The sequence below is a fragment of the Pelodiscus sinensis genome, chromosome 9, assembly GCF_049634645.1.
Source record: "Pelodiscus sinensis isolate JC-2024 chromosome 9, ASM4963464v1, whole genome shotgun sequence".
NCBI lineage: Eukaryota > Metazoa > Chordata > Testudines > Trionychidae > Pelodiscus > Pelodiscus sinensis.
In genome coordinates, this window is record NC_134719.1 from 42562902 (window position 1) to 42587650 (window position 24749).

At 39.4% G+C, this 24749-nt stretch overlaps 1 long non-coding RNA gene across 1 annotated transcript in view; it reads left to right on the forward strand.

Moving 5' to 3' along the window:
- LOC112545246 (uncharacterized) overlaps positions 1–24749 on the forward strand; it is a 34396-nt gene that overhangs the window by 5273 nt on the left and 4374 nt on the right. Inside the window, exon 2 of the long non-coding RNA XR_012906116.1 lies at positions 23059–23261. This is a non-coding gene — a long non-coding RNA (uncharacterized LOC112545246). The remainder of the gene's footprint in view (positions 1–23058; positions 23262–24749) is intronic.

Genomic DNA, 24749 nt, shown 5'->3' on the forward strand with positions numbered 1-24749 from the left:
TTTGGCAAAGTTCTCTGCTGCTTCCATCTCCCTGTTTTCCACTCTTTAAATGAGTTGGGAAGAAAAAAAAGTGAGAAACGTAGGACACTCTAACTCCCTTTTAATTATCTTTTTCCCTCCTACCCTCCTCCCACAATACTTTTTCCCGTGACTACATGAAGAGTATGTCTAGACTACATGCCTCTGTCGCCAGAAGCATGTAAATTAGACTACCCAACATAGTCAATGAAGCCAGGATTTAAATATCCCTGGCTTCATTAAAATAAAAATGGCCACCGCACTGTGCCAACTAAGTTGATAGGCGGCACAGCGTGGCAGTCAAGACATGGATCAGTCAACAGAGGAAGCCTTTATCGACTGCTCTTGTAATCCTCGTTTCACGAGGCATAAGGGAGCGGTCGACAAAGGTGTTCCCTGTTGACCAATACGTGTCTTGACTGCCGCGCTGTGTCGATGATCAGCTGAGCCGGCACAGTGCAGCAGCCATTTTTATTTTAATGAAGCCAGGGAAATTTAAATCCCGGCTTCATTGACTATGTCGGGTAGTCTAATTTACATGCCTCTAGCGACAGAGGCATGTAGTCTAGACATATCCGAAGTGGGAGTGGGAAGAGTATTTAAAAATGAAAGTAGGGTTTTACTACATTCTCTATTTTTTCTCTCAGAGAAAAAATTAGTAAGAGACAGGAACACTTTCTCTCACACACACGCCACCTACTCATATTTTTCAGAGAAAATTTAACAAGTGTGATAAACACAGACAAAAAAATTAAATAGAAATTTAAGAAAATTGAGTCTCTTTGACTTCAAAAATCATTTTGAATTTTGAATTTAAAAAAGGCTCAGCCCAATCACAATTAGTTGCAGAATCAATTCCATAGTTTTGAGGGATATTTTGAAGGTTTGAGCAATATGTAGAAGGTTTAATTTAGGAGCAGAATAAGGAAAAAATTGGATGTTTGAGCATTTGATTCTCTTCCATACTAAGGAAGTATATATTTGTTGCTAATGTACAATACAAATATTTCTTCTGAGAAGGTATAGATATCCACAGGGGGGAAAATGAAAATTGAAGAAAATAAAAACAATTTGTATGAAACCACAGAATTAATTATGATTGGAAGTAAAAAAATATGATTATTGGATACTGTTTGACCAAAGTTTTCAAAATCAATATATACAACACCTTTTATGAGTAACTTGGGCTTGCACACGAGTTTTGGCTGGTGCTCATTTATCTTCATTTCCACATACTTTTGAAAACTGAATCTGAAAGAACAGTGATTCTGGTTTCCTGCAAGACTCTTTCATAATACATTTTAAAAGGAGCAAAACTAGAGAAAACATGATAGCACAATGTTACAATTGTTTCTAAAGTGAATGTTTTTCAACATTTTCCAGGAGGTGTCATTGGGTCTTCAATGTTTAATTACAAAGCTGCAGTGTGTTTGTGTTTTGCTGTTTATTTGCATACATTTAAAGGGGTTGCCCAGCATTTAATATATGTAGATTATATCTTAGTGGCACTCTCTTCAAAAGTGAAGCAATTTCCTATTCCTGTGCAGCTGTGCTTGTTATTGTGTCTATAATTAAGCAGTTATTTTTGTTCTGAGATATCTAGGTGTCTCTACATAGCATTTAGTTGTGCATTCTCTTTCACTCATTTCTACCCCTCTCCCCATTATTTTGCCAGTATTCTCTGGCCATTTTGCTAGGTCACTTAAAATATAAACATAGAAGAATGTAACATATTGGGAATATTTGTTACCAGTATATCCAAAACTAAATTAGCATGAACATCATAAAAAAACACCACATTCAGAAGAGGAAAGGGAATTTAACACTGTGTAATGTAATTTATATTCACGTGTTCAAAATCTTTTTAATGGACTCTTAAATTGAAATGAAAAGCAATTTGATCCATACGTATTTAGGAAAATCATTCAGAAATAAAGTTGGCCATTGCTTGTGCCAGACTTGAATCTTCTTTTTCTACTTTACTATCATTTCTTGTCATCTTAAGCAAGTGGGATGGGAGTGAGGGAAAGGGGTTTAAATTACTGAAGTGGAAATTTGCCTAGGGATCACCAGGGGGCATTGCTCAGAGATGTATTTCCAAAGTAACATTTCAGTGTTTTGTTGTATCTTTAGAACCACAAGCTGTGACCATAGACTTCCTCAGTTTCCCAATTCTGTTTTATATTGACCCTTGGCTTCCAAAGTATCACAAACATCAGACAATTTTATCAGAACGATATGCCAATGTCTCTCACCTCTACACTCTGTGATGTCTTTGTATCATAGACCAGCATGCATTCTTCCTCTCTGCTTTTCTATAGAAGAGTGAATCTCCTCTGAAGTAAACATGCCCCCACTTGCATGGGGTGCTGCACAAACAGGACTAAAATGAGTTTGGAAACTTTTGCTTAGTACTACAAGGCGGTTTAAGGAGAGTGGAATAAAAAAAAGCAAACAATATTGGGGATCAATAAGAAAGGGCTAGATAATAAGACAAAATGTTATATTGTCTTTACATAAATGCACAGATCACCCACATCTTGAACACTGCTTGTAGATGTGTTCACCCCAACTGAAAAAAGATACATTGGAATTCAAAAAGGTTCAGAAAACAGCAACAAAAGTGTTTTGGAGTTTGGAATGGCTTCCGTGTGAGGAGAGATTAATAAGACTGGAACTTTTCAGCTTGGAAATGAGATGAGTAAGGGGGTGGAGGGATATGACTGAGGTTTATAAAATCTTAACTGGTGTAGAGAAAGTAGATAAGGAAGTGCTATTTACTTCTCATAAAACAAGAATGAGGGGCCACCAAAAGAAATCAATAGGCAGCAGGTTTAAAACAAACAAATAGAAGTATTACTTCAAACAATACATAGTCAGCTTGTGAAACTCCTTGCCACAGGAAGTTGTGAAGGCCAAGGTTTTACCATGGTTCAGAAAGAACTATATACATTCATGGAGGAGGGCCATTGATGACTATTAGCCAGGATAACAGAGATGGCGTCCCTAGCGTTTGTTTGCCAGAAGCTGGGGATGAAACACAGATATGGATCACATGATGTTTACCTGTTCTATTCATTCTTTCTGGAGCACCTGCCACTGTTGGAAGACAGGATACTGAGCCAGATGGACATTTTTCTGACCCAGTCTGGCCATTCTTATAATTTCTGGAGCTACTACAGGATTCTGTGGATAGTACATGCAGCTTACTTGTTGCTTGATTTTTCTGACTTTTAAAGGAAACCAGTTCTGAGGCATTAAATGGAGAATGAAAAAAGCTATAAAGACATTACTGAAAAATACGTATTTACTGTTTCTGGCAGATTACTCCGCATACATTTTACAAATGTAGCAGTTCCATTATGTAATTTTATAATTTGCCAGCATTTCACACTCTTTTCATTTCTTCTCATAGCAATAGTGTTACATGTTTAGCATAATAGGGAGTTTTATTCTTAATAAACTCAGTGCATTTTTCATTTGTAATAATGTCTGGTTTAGAAAATATTTTTGTATACAATAACTGGCTGTCTGTTCCAATCATGTACGATTTATAGGAGGGTGGCTGCATTGTGCTGGGCATATGCTGAAAGCTGTTTCATACAAACAGAATTTTTTTCCCCATATTTCTCTTTCTTATATTTTATTTCCCATATTTCTCTTTCTTATATTTTTCACCCTTTAATTCTCTATTTTATTCAGTAGGACTTGCACTGATTTCAAAAGCCATTTAGCTGGATTAAGGAAGTCCGGGTCAAGCCCTGATCTCAGTATTTTTAAGATCCCAAGGTACCCAACAGTGGAAAGTATTTCTCAAAAGCCCCCACAAAATCACTCCAGGTGGGTGTTGCACCGATTAGATGTCCGTAGCCTGAAAGGGACTGGAGAGGCAGCACACCAGAACTAAACATATCCACAAGAAGCCTCTGTCAGTCAGGGTATGTCTACACTAGCCCCCTAGATCGATCTAGGGAGGCTAATGAGGGCAACCGAAATTGCAAATGAAGTGCGGGATTTAAATATCCCGCACTTGATTTGCATGTTCCCAGCCAGTTGCCATTTTGGAAATTGACTAGCCCGAAGTAATTGCCCGCATCAACACGCGGCAGTGAAATGGGATTCTGAAATAAAGCCCTAAATCAAATTAGCTGATATTCCTCCTGCAATGAGTTTTACCAGCTAATTCAATTTAGGGCTTTATTTCGGAATCCCATTTCACTGCCAGTGTAGATGCAGGCAGTTACTTTGGACTAGTCAATTTCTAAAATAGTGACCGGCCGGTAACACGCAAATCAAGCATGGGGTATTTAAATCCCACACTTCATTTGCAATTTAGGGTGCCCTCATTAGCCTCCCTAAATCGGTCTGGGAGCTAGTGTAGACATACCCTGAGATTCTATGGAGCAACAACTGCAGGGTAAAGTACTTCTCCCTCCACAGAATCCCACAAAGAGGATGGCGGTGCAAACAGTGCCTACTTCTCCCAGGGTAAATTCTATGCACACTTTATAAGACTCTGTTTCACCACAAATGTTCCATGGCTGCTGAACAGAGGTGAATTGAGTCCAGGATCCTTTATAGAATGATGGCTTTAAATTGCTACTGAAACTTATTTCATGGATAAACATTGCTGCTGCTACTTAGCATTAGTCTATTGCTGGTCCATTGAGGAAAGCAAAGGACTTTTGAATTCTTTACTAAGAGATCCAACATTTTATTATGCATAATATCGCCAACAGCTTATGTGCTTTGGGATTTATTCTTTAGTCAAGATTCAGAAATTCATATTTGTTATAACATAAGAGTTTTTTGCCTGACAGGAATACTTAGTGAAACATAGAAATGGTACCTCTATCTCCAATATGCACTAGATTTCTGCAGAAACTTGATGTCACATGAATTAGTAAGTAAATATATCTGAATAGATATCTGGGCCATTTGGTGTACTCCAAAAGAAAAGGTATTCACAGGGCATCATTCCCTGACTCAAGATATGACTATGAACCAACAATTTAGCATTTTAAATAAGCTAATAATTGCCAAATAGATGAGCCTGTCTTTAGGCAGCCCTGCAAGGGCAAAAGGGCTGAAAGGCATGGAAAAGCTGAAATGCAGCCTCTCGTCCAATTTTGACAGAGAACTGAATGGAGGTTTTAAAATGTTAATTTCTTGTCTTCCTGTGCAATAAAAATGCTCACATGATCATCTTAGACTGTTTTAGAACTTTAGCTACTGCATGTGTCAATTTAATTTCTCACTCCTCTGCTCATAAAACAGTGTTAACAAATGCTTTCCTGAAGCATTACTTTGTCTGCCATTGTGCTTAAGGTTTCATCTTGTCATGGGCATGGTACCTTAAAAAAGAACCTATGTAAAACAATTTGATCCCATTACCTAGCGAGGTGAGTGAGCCTTTGAAACCAGACCTTAGTGCAAAGTCTCATTCTAAGAGAAACCAGGGGAAGAAGACTGCTTCTTTTTTGTGTAACTTTGTTTTTTCTCTGGAGCTTCTTCAGAGTATGAACAAAACCTAAATGAGCATTGTACTGGGACAGCTGGAAAGCAAGTCTATGTAATAGCTACAAGAACATCTGACCTTAGGTAACTGACCTCACTCTTGAAAATAAAAAATATCCCCATCTTGCTACACAAAAGAATGATAATGGATACATTAATTGTTATTGATTGGAGGAAGATTTCCTTTCATCTCAGTATCACATTTCAAGCAACATTCCACTATTTCAGTAGCTTTCCTAATCTCACGTTTTAAATTTGTACATCAAAAGTCAAATTCTGCCTAGCATTACACACAGCTGCAAGATTGCACAAGTATCCCTGAGAGCATAATTTAACCCAAAGATACACAACTTTAAACAGCTTTAAAACACAGAGCTTGGCTTAAAAAAAGATTTGAAAATAATGTAAAAGAATAAGACCAATTCTAATGCATCAGACAAATAAATGCAAATTTTAAACCAATTACATAGTAAGTTATCAAAGATTTCCCTGTGCCAGCTAATCACATTGTGACCCCAAAGCCCTTTGATCCTGCTGATAGGTCTTCAGAGTCTGTCAGCATGTTTTCCATCTGGCTGATGATGGCAGAATTAAATCATACCCAATACGCTTAAAACAAAGTCAGTCTTCTGATTTCACTGGCTGGCAGCCTGAGTTATTTGTCTTCTCCTGGGAAATCTTCAGAATGCAGCTGCCCTCAGTGTTCTTTTCCTATTGTTCCTGCCCACTGTCACAGTTTAATAAAAAGAATTCTGAGAAATAGTAATGTGACAGGACTTCTACAGAATTAAAGTCTAGGCTCATGCACTGAAGGAATGCATTTGCTTAGTTATACTACCGTGTATAGTGCACGAAGTTTGTAAAGCACTAACATTATGAAAACAAAGCTCAGCAATGCAGAAGCACTGGGCCAGTTATGCAAGATGCTAAAGCCCCCAGATTCCACTGAAGTCAAAGAAGAGACTCTCCATCTTCCATGCGTCACATGTCCCTCCACCCTTTTCTGGATCAAGCCCAGCTGATTACACACAGACAGACACACACACACATATACCATTTTTAAAGGAAAGAGGAAAACTATAAACCAGAAGCTGAGCATGGAGGCCTTAAATTCAAGTAGTCAAACCAGTTTCCACACCATGCCTGAAGAAAAATGCTCCCTTCGTGTAAATCAGCATAGCTCCATGGCAGAGAATACAGGAACTGCAATAGAAATACAATTGTTTTACTGCATTAGGCCCTTCCCTGAAGTTGGAAGCACTGGACTAAAGGAAAAGGACCTAGAAATGGATTCTCCTTAAAACTGCGACCTTTGTGCCTTACATAAGCACCAACAAATGTTACTATACTGTGCTCACTGCCATGGCACAGAAGTATTTTGGAGAGTGGTGTTTTGTTCAGGCAAGTGTAAATGTACCACATACATTTGAGTGACCAACAGAGAACCTCATCAATTCATGAGATTCTGGGATGTTCTGTTCAACCACAAAATGGTTTTGGCCCATAGCTGAAGCGCAGCAGAATCATTCTACCCAGCTCTGCATTTCAACTTATCTGCCTTCTCTACCATGGGATTAATAGGCACATTCTGAAATATTTCTAAAGTTTTTTATCAGTCTGGAAGTGTCTTTTCTCTTATTCACACATCGCTCACTATTAAGAATATACAGTGTTGCCAATTATCAAAAGCAATGTGATTTTGGCCCCTACTGGGGCCAGCCTCTATTTCTTTCTTTTTGGAACCTTGTTATAATTTGAGTTTTTCCACCATGCCATGGCAAAAAGTTCCACAGGCAGACTATAAATAAATAATTTCCTTTGTTTGGAAATGGCAGAGATGCTTAATGACTTCTTTGTTTCAGTCTTCACCGAGAAGTCTGAAGGAATGCCTAACATAGTGAATGCTAGTGGGAAGGGGGTAGGTTTAGAAGATAAAATAAAAAAAGAACAAGTTAAAAATCACCTAGAAAAGTTAGATGCCTGCAAGTCACCAGGGCCTAATGAAATGCATCCTAAAATATTCAAGGAGCTGATAGAGGAGATATCTGAGCCTCTAACTATCATCTTTGGAAAATCATGGGAGACAGGAGAGATTCCAGAAGACTGGAAAAGGGCAAATAGAGTGCCCATTTATAAAAAGGGAAATAAGAACAACCCAGGAAACTACAGACCAGTTAGTTTAACTTCTGTGCCAGGGAAGATAATGGAGCAAGTAATTAAGGAAATAATCTGTAAACGCTTGGAAGGTGGCAAGATGATAGGGAACAGCCAGCATGGATTTGTAAAGAACAAGTCCTGTCAAACCAATCTGATAGCTTTCTTTGATAGGATAACAAGTCTTGTGGATAAGGGAGAAGCGGTGGATGTGGTATACCTAGACTTTAGTAAGGCGTTTGATATGGTCGCGCATGATATTCTTATCAATAAACTAGGCAAAGACAACTTAGATGGGCTACTATAATGTGGGTGCATAACTGGCTGGATATCCGTACTCAGAGAGTAGTTATTAATGGTTCACAATCCTGCTGGAAAGGTATAAAAAGTGGGGTTCTGCAGGGGTCTGTTTTGGGACCGGCTCTGTTCAATATCTTAATCAACGATTTAGATACTGGCATAGAAAGTACGCTTATTAAATTTGCAGATGATATAAAGCTGGGAGGGGTTGCGACTAATCTGGAGGATAGGGTCATAATTCAGAATGATCTGGACAAACTGGAGAAATGGTCTGAGGTAAATAGGATGAAGTTTAATAAAGACAAATGCAAAGTGCTCCACTTAGGAAAGAACAATCAGTTTCACACATACAGAATGGGAAGCGATTATCTAGAAAGGAGTACGGCAGAAAGGGATCTAGGGGTTATAGTGGACCACAAACTGAATATGAGTCAGCAGTGTGATGCTGTTGCAAAAAAAGCAAACATGATTCTGGGATGCATTAACAGGTATGTTGTGAGCAAGACACAAGAAGTCATTCTTCTTCTCTACTCTGCAGGAGGAGTAACGGTAGTTCGAATTAGGAGCTTTAATTCGAACTACCTAGCCAGTGCCGTGTGCAGCCGTGGGTAGGTAGTTCGAACTATGGGGCATTTAAAAATGGCGGCGCCCAGGAACATGCAAATAAAGCCCGGGATATTTAAATCCCGGGCTTCATTTGCAAGTTCAAATGACTAAATTAGCCACCCTAGTTTAAACTAGGGTGGCTAGTGTAGACATACCCTAAGGTGCCACAGGAGTGCTCAAGTTACTAACACAGATACCCCTCACACATAGGGAAAAATTGACAAAAGTCACTAGTATGATATAATGTTCTATTAGCCATCAGGAAATAAAGCATAATATAAAATATCCATCTGAGAACTAAATATATGGGAAGATTTTGATTTCCATTACATCTGTGTCATACCAATTTTCACAGTGACACCAATGTTTAAAAAGGGCTACAGGTGTGATCCTGGCAATTACAGGGTGATTTGTACCAGACAAATTGGCTGAAACTACAGTAAAGAAGTATTTCAGAGAGGTAACTATGTTAGTCTCTTTCAGCAAAAACAACAAGGAATCCGGTGCCACTTTAAAAACTAACAATTTGTCAGACACATAGATTAATATTCTTTGTTGGAGAAAAGTCAGCATGTTTTTTTCACAAAGACAAATCATGCTTTATCATTTTGTTAGTGTTCTTGAAGGGGGAACAACAAGCATGTGGACAAGAGGAATCCAGTGATCCTCAGTAAAGGCTCTTAAGCAAAGTAAACTGTCATGGGACAAGAGAGGTCTGTTCAAGGACTGGTAACTGGTTAAAAGATAAGAAAAAAAACAAAAGGATTTTTTTCACATTACATACAATCATCCTGTGGCTCTCTTTGCCAGAGGATGTTGAGAAAGCCAAAACATAAGAATGAAGGAACATAAGAATGGCCATACTGGGTCAGATCAAAGGTCCATCTAGCCCAGTATCCTGTCTGCTGACAGTGGCCAAAGCCAGGTGTCCTGGTGGGGAATGAACAGAAACAGGTAATCATCAAGGCTACTGTCACTCTTTTCCGGAAATGCTTAAAATGCAACAGTTTTCTGTTATAAGTATTTCCGGAAAAAGCACGTCTACATTGGCAGGATGCTTTTCCGGAAAAGCACTTTTTCCGGAAAAGCGTCCGTGGCCAATCTCGACGCGCTTTTCTGGAAAAACGCCCCGATCGTCATTTTCGCGATAGGACCTTTTTTGCGGAAAAGACTACTGTGCTTTCTACACTGGCCCTTTTCTGGAACAGTTTTTAAGGAAAAGGACTTTTGCCCGAACGGGAGCAGCATAGTTTTGCAGAAAAACACTGACAATTTTATAGTAGATCGTCATTGCTTTTCCGGAAAAGCAAGCGGCTAGTGTAGACAACTGGCAAGTTATTCTGGAAAAGCAGCTGCTTTTCCGGAATGAGTGGCCCAGTGTAGACACAGCCCAAGGCTATATCTACACAGCAGCATTATTTCGGAATAATTTAAGTTATTCCGAAATATAAAAGAGCGTATCTACACTGCAAGACTTTATTTCGAAATAATATTGATCTGGAGGACTTCTTACTCCAACTCCTGTAACCCTCATTTTACAAGAAGTAAGTGAAGTTGAAGGAAGAATGTTCTTCCTTCGACTTCCTGCTGTGTAGACAGCGCCAAAAACCAAATTAAGCTATTTCAACTTAGGCTATGCAATTGACATAGCTCAAGTTGAATAGCTTTTTTAGACTTTAGCCCTGCTGGGTAGACATACCCCCAGTGATCTCTCTCCTGTCATCCGTTTCCAGCCCCTGACAATCAGAGGTTAAGGACACCATTCCTACCCAGTATTGATGGACCTAACTTACATGAATTATCTAGCTCTTTTTAAAACCCTATTAAAGTCCTAGTTTTCGCAACATCCTCTGGTAAAGAGTTCCACAGGTTGACTGTCCCACTGCATGGAGACAAACTTCCTTTTGTTTTAAACCTCTACCTATTAATTTCATTTGGTGACCCTTAGTTCTTATATTGTGGGAATAAGTAAATATCATCATCATCAACAACCATGGGCTCAACACCTGTTGTTGACCGATGACTCCCTCACTATTTCCTTCAATTTTTCCCTGTCCAGTGCAGATTGGCTTAGTTTCTGAAGACTAGCTCCACACCAATCTACTGTATCATCTTCCCATTCTCTGTGGGCTCTGCCCCTCCTATTCGGACCATCCATTATGTCTAATACCAGGGTCTTAAGTTTTTGCTCATTGTTCATTCTGCAGATATGTCCAAATAGCTGTATCTAGTTCTCTTTTAAACCCTGTTATAGTCCTAGTCTTCACAACTTCCTCAGGCAAGGAGTTCCACAGGTTGACTATGTGCTGTGTAAAGAACTTCCTTTTATTTGTTTTAAAACTGCTGCCCATTAGTTTCATTTGGAGGCCCCTAGTTCTTATATTATGGGAACAAGTAAATAACTTTTCCTTATTCACTTTCTCCACACCAGTCATGATTGTATAGACCTCTATCATATTCCCCCCAGCCTTCTCTTTTCCAAGCTGAAAAGTCCCAGTCTCTTTAATCTCTCTTCATATGGGACCTGTTCCAAACCCCTAATCATTTTAGTTGCCCTTCTCTGAACCTTTTCTAATGCCAGTATATCTTTGAGCTGAGGAGACCACATCTATATGCAGTATTCCAGATGTGGGTGTACCATGGATTTATATAAGGGAAATAAGATATTCTCCATCTTATTTTCTATCCTTTTTTTAATGATTCCTAACATCCTCTTTGCTTTTTTGGCTGCCATTGCACACTGCATGGACATCTTCAGAGAACTATCCATGATGACTCCACCGTCTCTTTCCTGATTAGTTGTAGCTAAATTAGCCCCCATCATATTATATGTATAATTGGGGTTATTTTTCCCATTGTGCATTACTTTACATTTATCCACATTGAATTTAATTTGTCATTTTGTTGCCCAGTCAGTTTTGTGAGATCTTTCTGAAGTTCTTCACAGTCTGCTTTGGTCTTAACTACCTTGAGCAATTTAGTATCATCTGCAAACTTTGCCACCTCACTGTTTACCCGTTTCTCAAGATCAATTATGAATATGTTGAATAGGATTGGTCCTAGGACTGACCCTTGGGGAACACCTCTAGTTACCCCTCTCCATTCTGAAAATGTACCATTTATTCCTACCTTTTGTTTCCTGTCTGTTAACAGTTCTCAGTCCATGAAAGGATCTTCCCTCTTATCCCATGACAACTTAATTCACATAAGAGCCTTTGGTGAAGGATCTTGTCAAAGGCTTTCTGGAAATCTAAGTACACTATATCTACTGGATCCCCCTTGTCCACATGTTTGTTGACCCCTTCAAAGAACTCGAATAGATTAGTAAGACATGATTTCCCTTTACAAGAAACCATGGACTTTTGCCCAACAAATTATGTCCTTCTATGTGTCTGACAATTTTATTCTTTACTATTGTTTCAACTAATTTTCCCGGTACTGACTTTAGACTTACCGGTCTGTAATTGCCGGGATTGCCTCTAGAGCCCTTTTTAAATATTGGCATTACATTAGCTATCTTCCAGTCGCTGGGCACAGAAGCTGATTTAAAGCATAGGTTATAAACCATACTTAATAGTTCTGCAATTTCACATTTGAGTTCTTTCAGAACTCCTGGGTGAATGCCATCTGGTCCCGGTGACTTGTTACTGTTAAGTTTATCAATTAATTCCAAAACCTCCTCTAATGATGCTTCAATCTGTGACAAGTCCTCAGATTTGTCATCTACAAAGGACAGGTCAGGTTTAGGAATCTCCCTAACATCCTCAGCCATGAAGACTGAAGCAAAGAATTCATTTAGTTTCTCCACAATGACTTTATTGTCTTTAAGTGCTCCTTTTGTATCTTGATCATTCAGGGGCCCCACTGGTTGCTTAGCAGGCTTTCTGCTTCTCATGTACTTAAAAAACATTTTATTACTTTTTGAATTTTTGGCTAGCTGTTCTTCAAACTCCTTTTTGTCTTTTCTTATTACATTTTTACACTTCATTTGGCAGTGTTTATGCTCCTTTCTATTTACCTCACTAGGATCTGACTTCCACTTTTCAAAAGATGTCTTTTTATCTCTCACTGCTTCTTTTACATGGTTGTTAAGCCACGGTGGCTCTTTTTTAGTTCTACTATGTTTTTTAATTTGGGGTATACATTTAAGTTGGGCCTCTATTATGATGTCTTTGAAAAGTGTCCGTGCAGCTTGCAGGGATTTTACTTTAGTCACTGTAAACTTTAATTTCTGTTTAACTAACCTCCTCATTTTTGCATAGTTCCCCTTTTTGAAATTAAATGCTACAGTGTTGGGCTGCTGAGGTGTTCTTCCCACCACAGAAATGTTAAATGTTATTATATTATGGTCACTATTTCCAAGCAGCCCTGTTCTGGTTACCTCTTGGACCAGATCCCGCGCGCCACTCAGAACTAAATCAAGAATTGCCTCTCCCCTTGTGGGTTCCTGTACCAGCTGCTCCAAGAAGCAGTCATTTAAGGTATCAAGAAATTTTGTCTTTGCATCTAGTCCTGAGGTGACATGTACCTAGTCAATATGGGGATCATTGAAATCTCCCACTATTATTGAGTTCTTTATTTTGATAGCCTCTCTAATCTCCCTTAGCGTTTCATAGTCATTATTACTGTCCTGGTCAGGTGGTCGATAATAGATCCCTACTGTTATATTCTTATTAGAGCAGGGAATTACTATACATAGTGATTCTATGCAACATATTGATTCATTTAAGATTTTTGCTTCATTTGATTCTAAATTTTCTTTCACATATAGTGCCACTCCCCTACCCGCATGCCCTGTTCTGTCCTTCCGATATATTTTGTACCCCATTAATTGTCCTCACTCCACCAGGTTTCTATGATGCCTATTACATCAGTATCCTCCTTTAACATGAGGCACTCTAGTTCACCCATCTTATTTTTTAGACTTCTAGCATTTGTGTACGAGCACTTTAAAAACTTGTCACTGTTTATTTGTCTGCCCTTTTCTGATGTATCAGGTTCTTTTTTATGTGAATATTTTTCATCTGATCTGGCCCATACTTTATACTCTTTCATCCTCTCCTCCTGACTAAAACCTAGAGAATCTCTATCAATAGACTCTCCTCTAAGAAATGTCTCTGTCCGATTCACGTGCTCCTCAGCACCAATCGGCTTTCCCCTATCTCTTAGTTTAAAAACTGCTCTGCGACCTTTTTAAAGTTAAGTGCCAAAAGTCTGGATCCACTATAGGCTCCTCCTATCCCAAAAGTTTCCCCAGTTCCTTATAAAGCTAAACCCCTCCTCCCTACACCATTGTCTCATCCATTCATTGAGACTCTGAAGCTCTGCCTGCCTACCTGGCCCAGTGCATGGAATGGGAAGCATTTCTGAGAATGCCACCATAGAGGTCCTGGATTTCAGTCTCTTTCCTAGCAGCCTAAATTTGGCCTCCAGGATGTCTCTGCTACCCTTCCCTATGTCAATGGTACCTACCTGTACCACGACCACCGGCTCCTCCCCAGCACTACACATAAGTCTATCTAGATGCCTCAAGAGATCCACAACCTTCGCATGAGGCAAGCAAGTCACCATACATTTCTCCTGGTCATTGCAAACCCAGCTATCTACATTTCTAATGATCGAATCTCCCATTACTAACAACTGCCTTTTCCTACTGACTGGAGTTCCCTCCCCCAGAGAGGTAACCTCAGTGCAAGAGGATACCCCAATATCTGGAAGGAGGGTCCCGACTATGGGAAGATTTCCCTCTGTTCCCATTAACTACTCTCCTTCTATGAGCCTTTCATCCTCCTTGATAGCGCAGGGGCTGTCTGACTGGAGGTGGGACAATTCTACAGTGTCCTGGAAAGCCTCATTTACGTACCTCTCTGTCTCCCTCAGCTCCTCCAGTTCAGCCACTCTGGCCTCCAAAGCCTGTATGCGTCTCTGAGGGCCAGGAGCTCCGTGCACCAAATGCACATATATACCACCCGCCCACAGGGCAGGTAATCATACATGCTGCACTGAGTGCAGTAAACAGGATAGCCCTCACTCTGCTGCTGAGCTTCTGCCTGCATGCTCTCCTACAGCTACCTAAGTTATTGATAGGGTTTCTAGTTAATCGAAACTTCCTGATTTAAAATGTTTAAACTAAACTATAAAGAATGGCCCCTTCCCACTGCCCTTCCAAACTCCCTCTCAAAGCTACCTGGTTACTGATTCACTGCTTTATAAAGCCCTGGCCCGCCTGATAGCCCTGCCCCCTGATTAAGGTTCAGCCAATTAACAGAGGCTTCTAGATTTCAAACCTTTAGAAGCTCACACTGCAGCCAGAGCACATGCTCCTTCAAGCAAACAAACAAAACAAACAGACAAACACAAGCTCAACACACAGCAAGTAACCCCAAACACACATCACAGACAGCCATTTACCTCAAGGGTCCCATATTTGCTCCTTCTTTACCTGGAGAACTCTCTCAAAACTCCCTGTTTGCTGCTCCTGTTCGCAAAGCTCATAGGTATCACTAGTACCCAGCAGCTACCAGCAGCAAAGTACACGGGGCTAGAGCCTGAGAATTGCAGGCTTCCTCATCATGTATATGGGATCATCACAAGGAAGACAGTACCAGCCTACGGCAGAGAAACCAACAAAGATATGGGTCAGTAGTTCTGGATAGTAGCAGCCCAAAGATCTCTCCCATGAGAAGGACTTGATTTTAATAGTACCATATGAATTATATGGACTAAGCCATCCAATGTGTTTGAAAGCAGCCAGTACAATAGACTAGCAGTTGCTTACATGGGGGTCTAGTCTTGGAACCCTTGGATAGGAGGTTTCACTGAAGTCTGTATCATTTCTCATGTCTGGTGTTTAAAGGCAGTGTTAATGGCTCCATCGTCAGTGCGCTCACATTCATTTAGGGAAAAATCCTATGGCGTTTCAGTCATACAACAAAGTAAGCACTGAGAGTAAGCACTTTTTAGATGTGAAGCATATTTTAAAATTTTTAAAAACTCATTTTTGTAGTGAAAAGTGGGCCACCGCCATGGAATTCTACCACAATAATAGAGATAATCCTCTACAATAGAGATAATCCTATTGTATTTTGACATACTGGGTATAACCTGTAGGAAGCAGCTAACCCTTAGAAAACAACTGAGCCAAAGACAGATTTAAGCTGCTCTAAATTTGAAATCTCTTATTCATATGTAACTTCAGGCACATGAAGTTCAAATTATTGCAATGGGACTGGCAGGAAACTAGAGTTCAGAACATACGTAAATATTTGCCGCATCAGAAGATGAAGGAGAACTGCATTACATCTGATAATAAGCATTTTTCCAAATACTAACAGTGTATGACCAGACAAACAGAGTTTGGTTTGCAATAACAGTAGGTATATCCATAGTAGAGGTCATTGACTGCCCTTTTTTTGTATTTCCATAAAGTGACAAACATTTCACATAAACAAAACAAATTACATTCCATTTTTATAAACAGAAAGTCTGCAAAACTGGTCTTCTTAATAAGATAGAGATACTTAATGCTCTCAATTCACATTAAACTCAATTAAAGTTTAGGTCACTAACATCTCTGAGTCCAAGAAGCAGATGGTTTTAAAAGTACACTGACACATGAAAAAATAAAGACATTGTTTATGAAAATAAATGCAAAGGACCAACTGTTTCCATGAAAAAGCCAAACTATATTTAACATATCAAAGACATAACATGTCATTTAATGGAAATAACATAAGAAAGGAGGATAGTATATAACACACGGATAGCAAAATGCATAGAAGTCTTTATTGTAGCCAGAATACTGATATCACTAAATGTTCCGTAATTCCATCAAGGACAGGTGAAAAAAATAGGTAATGATTCTATATAATAACCAGTTCTGCGTACATTTTAAGGAATAAAATGAAAGGCTGAGAACAGCTATTTTGTCTAGCTAAAAGCCTTATAATGAGAATAGTGGAAAGAGCATAAATTAATAGCTTTCTACTGCAAAATACTAAAGGAGAATCCATCACAATTCTCAATCAGCCTCTGGCAGGGCCTTTCCTTCACATATATTTGATGTTTGCATGCTTTCCATAGTGATGCAATTTACATTTAACTCATGTTTATCCAGATATTTGAGACAGGATGACACAGACAGGTGGTTACCCAACAATCAGGTTAGTTGATATGCCCATCCCACCACATAGTATACAGAGATAAACTTTAGCTAAATTGTGTAAATAAATGCTTTGTTTTAAGAAATAAAATCAAAGATATTATTCCAGTCTTTTTTGACTGTTTTTAGATTTGATAAATAAATTGACTTATAGTTTAAGGGCCAGATATTCAAATGCTCAGCACTTAGAATTGGGGCTAGATTTTCATAAGAGATTAGCACACAGTTGTTCCCGTTGTCACACTTATGGATAGATTTTCAAAGGAGCTCAGTTAACTTGGTGCATAAATGGGAGGTGAATTCTTTCAAAAAATCTGATCCTAAAAGGATCCTATTTTGAGTTGAAAATTCATTATAGAAATAATGAAGTATTTGTTGTGGGAGAAAATAAGATTTGCCACTTATCAGGAATTCCCTCACCCCCTCAATTGTTGTAACGTTTCATTTCAACAGAAGTTGTCCAATGAGTTTTACTCAGTCTTCACCGAGGAAAATGTGACAGTATATTGTCGTACTTATCAAAATCCCCCCTTTTATAATCTGGCACCATCATTTGGATTCAATAGGCTTTATGCTAAAGGTTAGAGAGCTTACTTAATTAAGTCTATGCTAAACTCCAGCAGACTAGTGTGCACAAAATCAGATCTTAAATACATAAGGACCCATTTCTGGGTCAAATAAACTGTCCATCTAGCCCAGCATCCTGCCATCCAGCAGAACCAGATGCTTCAGAGTGAATGAACAGAACAGTAAAAATTATCAAGTGATCCATCCACCTGTCCTTCGGTCTAAACTTCGGGCTGTCACAGGGTTAGAATCATAGGGCTAGAATGGATCTTGAGAGGTCATCTAGTCCAGTCATCTGCACTGATAGCAGGACTAAGTATTATATAGACTATCCCTGACAGGTGTTTGTCTAATCTCCTCTTAAAATCGCCAATGATAGAGATCCCACAACCTCCCCAGGCAATTTATTACAGAGTTTAGCCACCTTGACAGTTAGGAAGTTTTTCCTAATGTCCAACTGAAAAATTCTCTGCTGCAGTTTAAGCTCATTGCTTCCTGGGCTATCATCAGAGATTAAGAACAATGTTCTCCCTCTTCCCTGTAGCAACCTCTTATGTAATTGGACACTCTTATCATGTCCCATGTCAGTCTTCTCTTTTCCAGACTAAACAAACCAATTTTTTTCAACATTCCGTCAGATATCATGTTTTCTAGATCTTTAATCCTTTTTATTCCTCTTCTCTGGATTTTTTCCAGTTTATCCACGTTTCCTGAAATGTGATGCCCATAAATGGATCCAATAGTCCAGCTGAAACAATTTCAGTGTGGAGTAGAGCAGAATTAATGTTAGTGTCATATTTGCAACACTCTTGCTATGATATAAGCCTTTTTTTGGGTGGGGGGCAACAGTGTTATACTGTTGACTCATATGATCCACTATGACCTCTAGGTTCCTTTCTCCACTACTCTTTCCTAGGCAGCCATTTCCCATTTTGTATGTGAGCAACTGATTGTTCCTTCCTATTTGCAGTATTTTGCATTTGTCCTTATTGAATTTCATCTTCTTTACCTCAGACTATTTCTCCAGTTTGTCCTGATCATTTTAATCCTAGCCTCCAAAGAACTTGCTAGAGGTAACCTCCGAGATTGGTATCATCCACAAACTTTTTAAGTGCACTGTCTATGACACTATCTAAACCACTGGTGACAATATTGAACAGAATCAGACCCAGAAATGAACCCTGCAGAACCCTGTTGGTTCTCGGTTCGGTAAAATGGCAGGAGTCCAAGAGGCTTAAGGCCAAATACCCAGTGAAAAATACCAAATGATGGCAAGACAACAAGTGTTAACAAAGATGGAATGATTTATTAAATTGAACAACTAAAAGATCAATTACCCAATATTTGCTACAAAACAATTGAACCACAACAATTTTTAAAACTTTACCTAAGTTACAGCTAAGTTAAATATATACACATTTCAAAAACTGTTTCTTTAAACACACTGAACACTGACAAATGATAAAGGTAAAAGTTATAACTGAGCGATATATTTTCTAACCTGTCTCTTTTAAACCACTTAACAAACAGTGAGGGTAAATTAAGTACTTACAAACCCAGCAACGACACGGCACAAAGACATACAAGGAATTGGAGCATGCTCGAGATTCGTACACCTCTTTTTTTTTATTCATCTCTTTTTTTGATTCGGTGGGTGGGAGCAGCCTTCAGGTGATCAGTCCTAAGCCAGACTCAGATTCTGTCTTCCAATATTTGGGAGTCCTCCCCAAGCTTAGGGATCAGAGGTTTTTATGTTATTGATGCTTTCCTATTACCATATTTGGTATTGTTTGTGCTCTGGGAGTGGCATGGGTGTGGTCTGGGTGCAGCCTGGGGTGTGGTGTGATGCCCATATATGGTGTTGAGTGCTGGATTCTGACAAGCCCCATTTTATTGGTAGATAAGTCTTGTTGCTATCCATGTGACGCGGTGAGGTTGCTGCAGTAGATCTCGGCTATGTGCATGAGGCCTGGCCAAGAGAACTCATACTTGACAAACCCTATTTGTTATACCCTTTCAGCTTGACAGTGAACCATTGATAACTACTCTCTGCAAATGGTTTTTCAACTGGATATGCACTCACCATATGGTAGATCCATATAAGATGTATTTCTCTAGTTTTTTTATAGGAAGATATCAAAAGCTTTATTAAAGTCAAGATAGACCACATCTATCACATCCTCCTCATCCACAGATTTGTTACCATATTAAAGAAAATGATCAGGTTCATTTGACATGATTTGTTCTTGGCAAATCCATGCTGACAGTTATTTATCACTTTATTATCTTCAAAGTGTTTGCAAATTGATTGCTTAATTATTTTCTCCATTACCTTTCCGGATACAGAATTAAATTGACTGGCCTGAAGTTAGGCTTACCAGCCTATAAATGCCCAGGTCATCTCTGGAACCTTTTCTAAAAATCAGTGTTACACTAGCTAGCCTCCAGTCATCTGGTACAGAGGCTGATTTAAGGGATTATGTCATTTCCATGTTGTGCAAATGATATCATAAAACTGCAGTAATATAATCAATGGCAATGCTATAGGTCTCAGCAGGCTATCTGTGTTAGTCTGAATATGCAAAAACAATGAGTCCTATGGCAACTTAAAAATTAACAGATTTATTATGGTATAAGCTTTTGTGGGTAAAGCCTACTTTATCAGATGAATTGGAGGGATCATTACAGAGGAAGGGATATATATATACTACTATACGTACTACTTTAACAAAAGAAGGGAGTCACGTATGAAGAGTAGGGCCAGTGTTAATGAGGCCAATTCAGTTGTCATTTCAGCATTAGACCTGCCATTTTCTGTTTCAAAGTTCTTTATTTTTGGGTCAGTACTCTGGCACGTGTGGAATGGATTTGAATTCTTACAGTAGATCGCCCAAGTACCCAAGGACTAAATTTGTCTCTGATGTATTGCCATTTCATAATCTGTACAATATAATTTAGTACAATTCAGTGTTGAACACCCCACCAAAATCAAATGATAAAGATTAGTGAGTTTTGGGTTCCTAGCAATGTCTTAGTGTAAGCAAAGGATAGCCCCAGATCATACAAATGCCTGTACTGATAATGAAGTTTGAACTGACAAATTTAAGGTTTACTCCTGGCTCCCCATGATACCAATGCCCACATTCCCTATTTGTTTAAATTGAAGAAAAATGTGGAGCATGTAACTATGATGAAAAGTTCCGCTTCCAAGTTTCAAGAGAAGGAAAAAGCTCTAATTTGAGGACAAAAATTCTTGGACAGTATAGAGACAAATGATTCATCTGCTTTCTCTGATACCAATTCGGAAGCGAATAATATTTCATTTTTTTTCAGAATTTTCTTTTTTGGTGCTCATCTCCAGATTGCTAGTCCCTCTGTCACTGTATGGAGCCTGCTTCCAATTCCACATTACACTGTAAGATTAATTAAAAGAGCATTCGATACAAAATAATTTACAGAAAAAAGTGCTGGACACTTTGCTTACTGTTTTGACTAGTGCTTTAAATTTTGGCATTTTACTTGCACAGCTAAAACAATTTGCTCTAAAGAAAATTTGAAAAATCTTTGTCTAGAATCCAGGCTTGCAACTCTGTTTCTCTGGGTATCCAACTGCCATCTTTCAAAGTGAACTGCTCGTGTTCTCTACCATCCACTTTGTTTTCTCCAGTCAACAACCCCTGAGTTTCCCCATCTCCCAGACTCACAATATCAGTGCCATTTTGACTCCTTTTTTTTAAATAAGGTCTCTGAACTGTAGCCAGATGCATTTCACTTTTAAGTGAAATTTGGCCCTATGCAGTGGCACGCCAGGCTGTGTAGCGCTTACACCTTCACAATGAAGTGTGTGACTTAAGGAGTGCAGCAGATTTGCCAGCCCTTTTCACGCAGGTGAAACCCTTCATTTGTCTTTGATCAGAACAAGTAGTTTCCTTGCATCTTGTCTTGTACTCATCCAGTATATTCAATGTGCTGCTGCTAAAATTATCCTTTTTTTCTCCACTGGCCTGACCCTGTCAGATCTTCCCTGGTAAAATCCCCTCACACTCTACTTCAAGTTGAACTGCTTCTTTTAAATCCAGGACAACTTTACCTGTGCCCAAATCTTTACTATCATTCCCATGACTTCCATTCTAACTCCCCAATTTTATCTTTCTCCCAGTTGTGTGTGTTTTGTCTCCCATGCTGCTCCTTTTGCTTAGTTCTGTCTTCTCTGGGTTGGACATCAAATGAGGGCCTATCTTCAAACCTCTCACAGAACACACTTCTTCCTGGAAGTCTTCTAATAGTTAACTTATGGAGTTTATTCTAATAAACTAACCTATTTTAGGGGTCACCGATGAATTGTCTCTCAGAGATTCCACTCTGCTTCTGATCTGCCACTACTCAGGAGAGGCAGATAATTGAACGCAAAGGGATCTTATTTTTTAAGAGACCCCAATGCAAAGGAGCATATATTTACATATTTTCTAACATACTACTGATATTTTATAACATGAGTTTTGCTTGCCATATGTTTCTAAGGGATGGTGGTGTTTTGTTTGGCACGTATTGCCCTTTGATTAAAAGAGCTATTTGCCACTGTGGTGTAGAATGAAACTTCAATCCATATTCTCCACTACATATTTGTTCACTATTTTGCTTTGCTTGCCTCTCTCTTCAAATTCAATTAACCATCATCTATTTTCATTTAATCTCTCCGTGTTGTGTGCAAGGTATTGCTGCTGCTGCCGCTGCTTCTTCCCAACTGCCTTTTGTTCAGGTGAAACCCACCCACACAGAAAGCCAATAAAAGAGGAAAAGGAAAAAAAACAATTACAAACACAGTTTTGCCACAGGTGTGTGTCCAACTCTCCTCCCCTCCCCCCCCCCCCCCCCCCCCCCCCCCCGGCCATACAACCATTTCTTTTCTCCAGCACAAACCTGTGGCATCCCAGAGGCTCTCACTGGCTGTTCCCCGGAGCTAAAACGTCAGAGGACAAAGAGAATCCATGGGCGGCACCCTCCATGAGTCTCTCACACAAAGCAGGAATGACAGCTGTACCATGCCTATGCTTTCATTTAATTATCAGGTCTCAATTAACACCCTGCCACTATATCTGTTTGTTCTGCTTTGCTCCATTTCCCAGAGCCTGATGAAGAGCGTGAGAGTCTCAAAAGCTTTGCCCATTTTAGCTGTAGTTTATCCAATAAAATGATTTGATATGTGAAAAGCTGTGGGGGGCGGTTCTCCTTGTTCTTTGTCTGCTGAACTAAACTTGTCCCATACACACAGAGCATCTAAAATTCCCCAATACGTCTGTCAATTAAATTAAAAGTGATCTTTTATATCAGGGGAAGAATGTTGTTAAATCCAATCTCCAAAACAAAATTCTATTCACTTGTATTGGCCTCTTATCCCCCTCACCCGCCCTTATTATTCCCTTCATCCTCTGCTGCTTACTTTCTGATTCCTCAGTGTATGTTGTTATGCGAGAGTGCCAGAGGGTGAATAGTCAGTGCCAGATATTGAAGGGAATTTCATACTTAAGTAAAATTATCACATATCAGCAGATTTCTACCTTAGAAAAAGAAAGGATCTTTATATATCTTAAGTTGAAATCTTTAAAGTATTAACAAATGTTTTATCTAAGGATCAAACATCTTTTGAAGAATTGCGGATAAAGCACAGCAGCCTCTCTGCTGGCTTCAGCCTGCAGAATTTTCTCTCCAGTTAATGTGTCGTTTTCTCTACATAGACAGGAAATTTGGACCCCTCCTATCCCTGCTCCTCTTCCCTCATGTTCCAGGCCCCAAATGCCTCTAGGTTTCTACTGCACAGAGGCAGATGGACCACAGAAAGCCTGCAACCCTCTGCGAATTATTGGACAAACCCCACACCACTTTACAGGACCTCGGGGGAAATGTCATGGACAAACTAAAGGGAGCAGGGGCTTAGCAGGTAAGTCCACACAATGTCACTAGCAAAGTCCTGTATACAAGCACACTACATCTATTACTTCCCATATAACATCTCGCATCAAATTTATACTAAGTATATGTTGGCTGCTTCATGTTAGGGACGATGATTGTATCCCATTGATTTCAACATAATTTAGGTGCCCAATCTTTTAGGCCATTTGAAAATCCCACTACACACTTACCTGCATTCTACCTACCTCTTTAAGTACTTCCTAAATAAAAACAGAAATAGTGTGATGAGGATAAGAAACAGACAGATGCATAATACTGAGAAGGACCACTATGAGGTGAGTTGGTATATAGGATTTTAATTTTTTGTGAGCCTCCAGGAGTACTATCCAAACAGAAGTCTTCTTTTCCCACTTCCACCTTTTTCTTAGATGAATCATTCTGCCTCCATTCCAAGCCTTGGCTAGTTACACTGAGCAGTTTATTGGATGCAGAGAATAAAGTATTATGACAACAAAATGTTAGTGGAATTTTCCATCCATCACAAATATATTACTTGTCTGAACGTGTTTTCTGATTTTAAATTGCCTTTATGAAGTTGACAGTAGCTGTGCTTATATTTAAATAACTCAACTACATGGCTACATTCAGCACTGAAATTAACTATAAAGTGCAACAAGCCCTACAGAAAACTGTACTTACAATGCACTTTCAGTCACTTTGAATGTGCTATTTCTCTGCATCTTTCATAACTCTCATTCACTCAGGGTTACTTGTAGTATTTCACCGACAGCCACGAGGTAGATGGGTTCCTCCATTGAGGGGACTGATCCCTTAAGTACCAGGACTCATAGCTGACTTGTGGCAGCTCTCAGGAGGTGTACCGCTCTTTCCTCCCCCACTTCTCCTGCCAAAATTTTAATTACTAAATGTGGTGCCTCCTCTTGCCCCCTCCATGTACTTCTGGGTGGCCCTCCTTTACCCCTCCTGTCACCGTCACCCATCGCCTATGCCAGGATGTATTTTACACTGCCTGGGAGAGAATGCACAACTAGACTTGACAATATCAGTCTCTTGGAAACCTATGTGGCAATATTTGTAGGAACACCCACTGCTGAGTTTGGGAGCCTTATATTACAAACTGCTCACACAAAATGAATGTGCCAGAAAAAATGGCACTACTTCAAGACCAACTTTTTGACATTATTTTGCCTTATTTAGTTTGCAAAGCTCCTTATGAGAGATTCTCTCCATTTCAAGAAAGCTAATTCTAATGTTTCTCCTTCCAACTCAACTTTTCATGGTAATGAATTAAGTGGACAATACAGTTCCCAAAGAGACATCTAAGGGAACACTGCATTCAGACACCTATGGCTGATACTTGCCCTCTGACTTGAGCTAAGAGCTCAGGCTGTGCAGCTGTTGACTGCAGCGTAAATTTTGGGCTAGGGCTGCAACCCAAGCTCTGGGACCATTCTCAAAAGTTTTGGAGCTTGGGCTGCAGCCCAGGCCCAGTAAT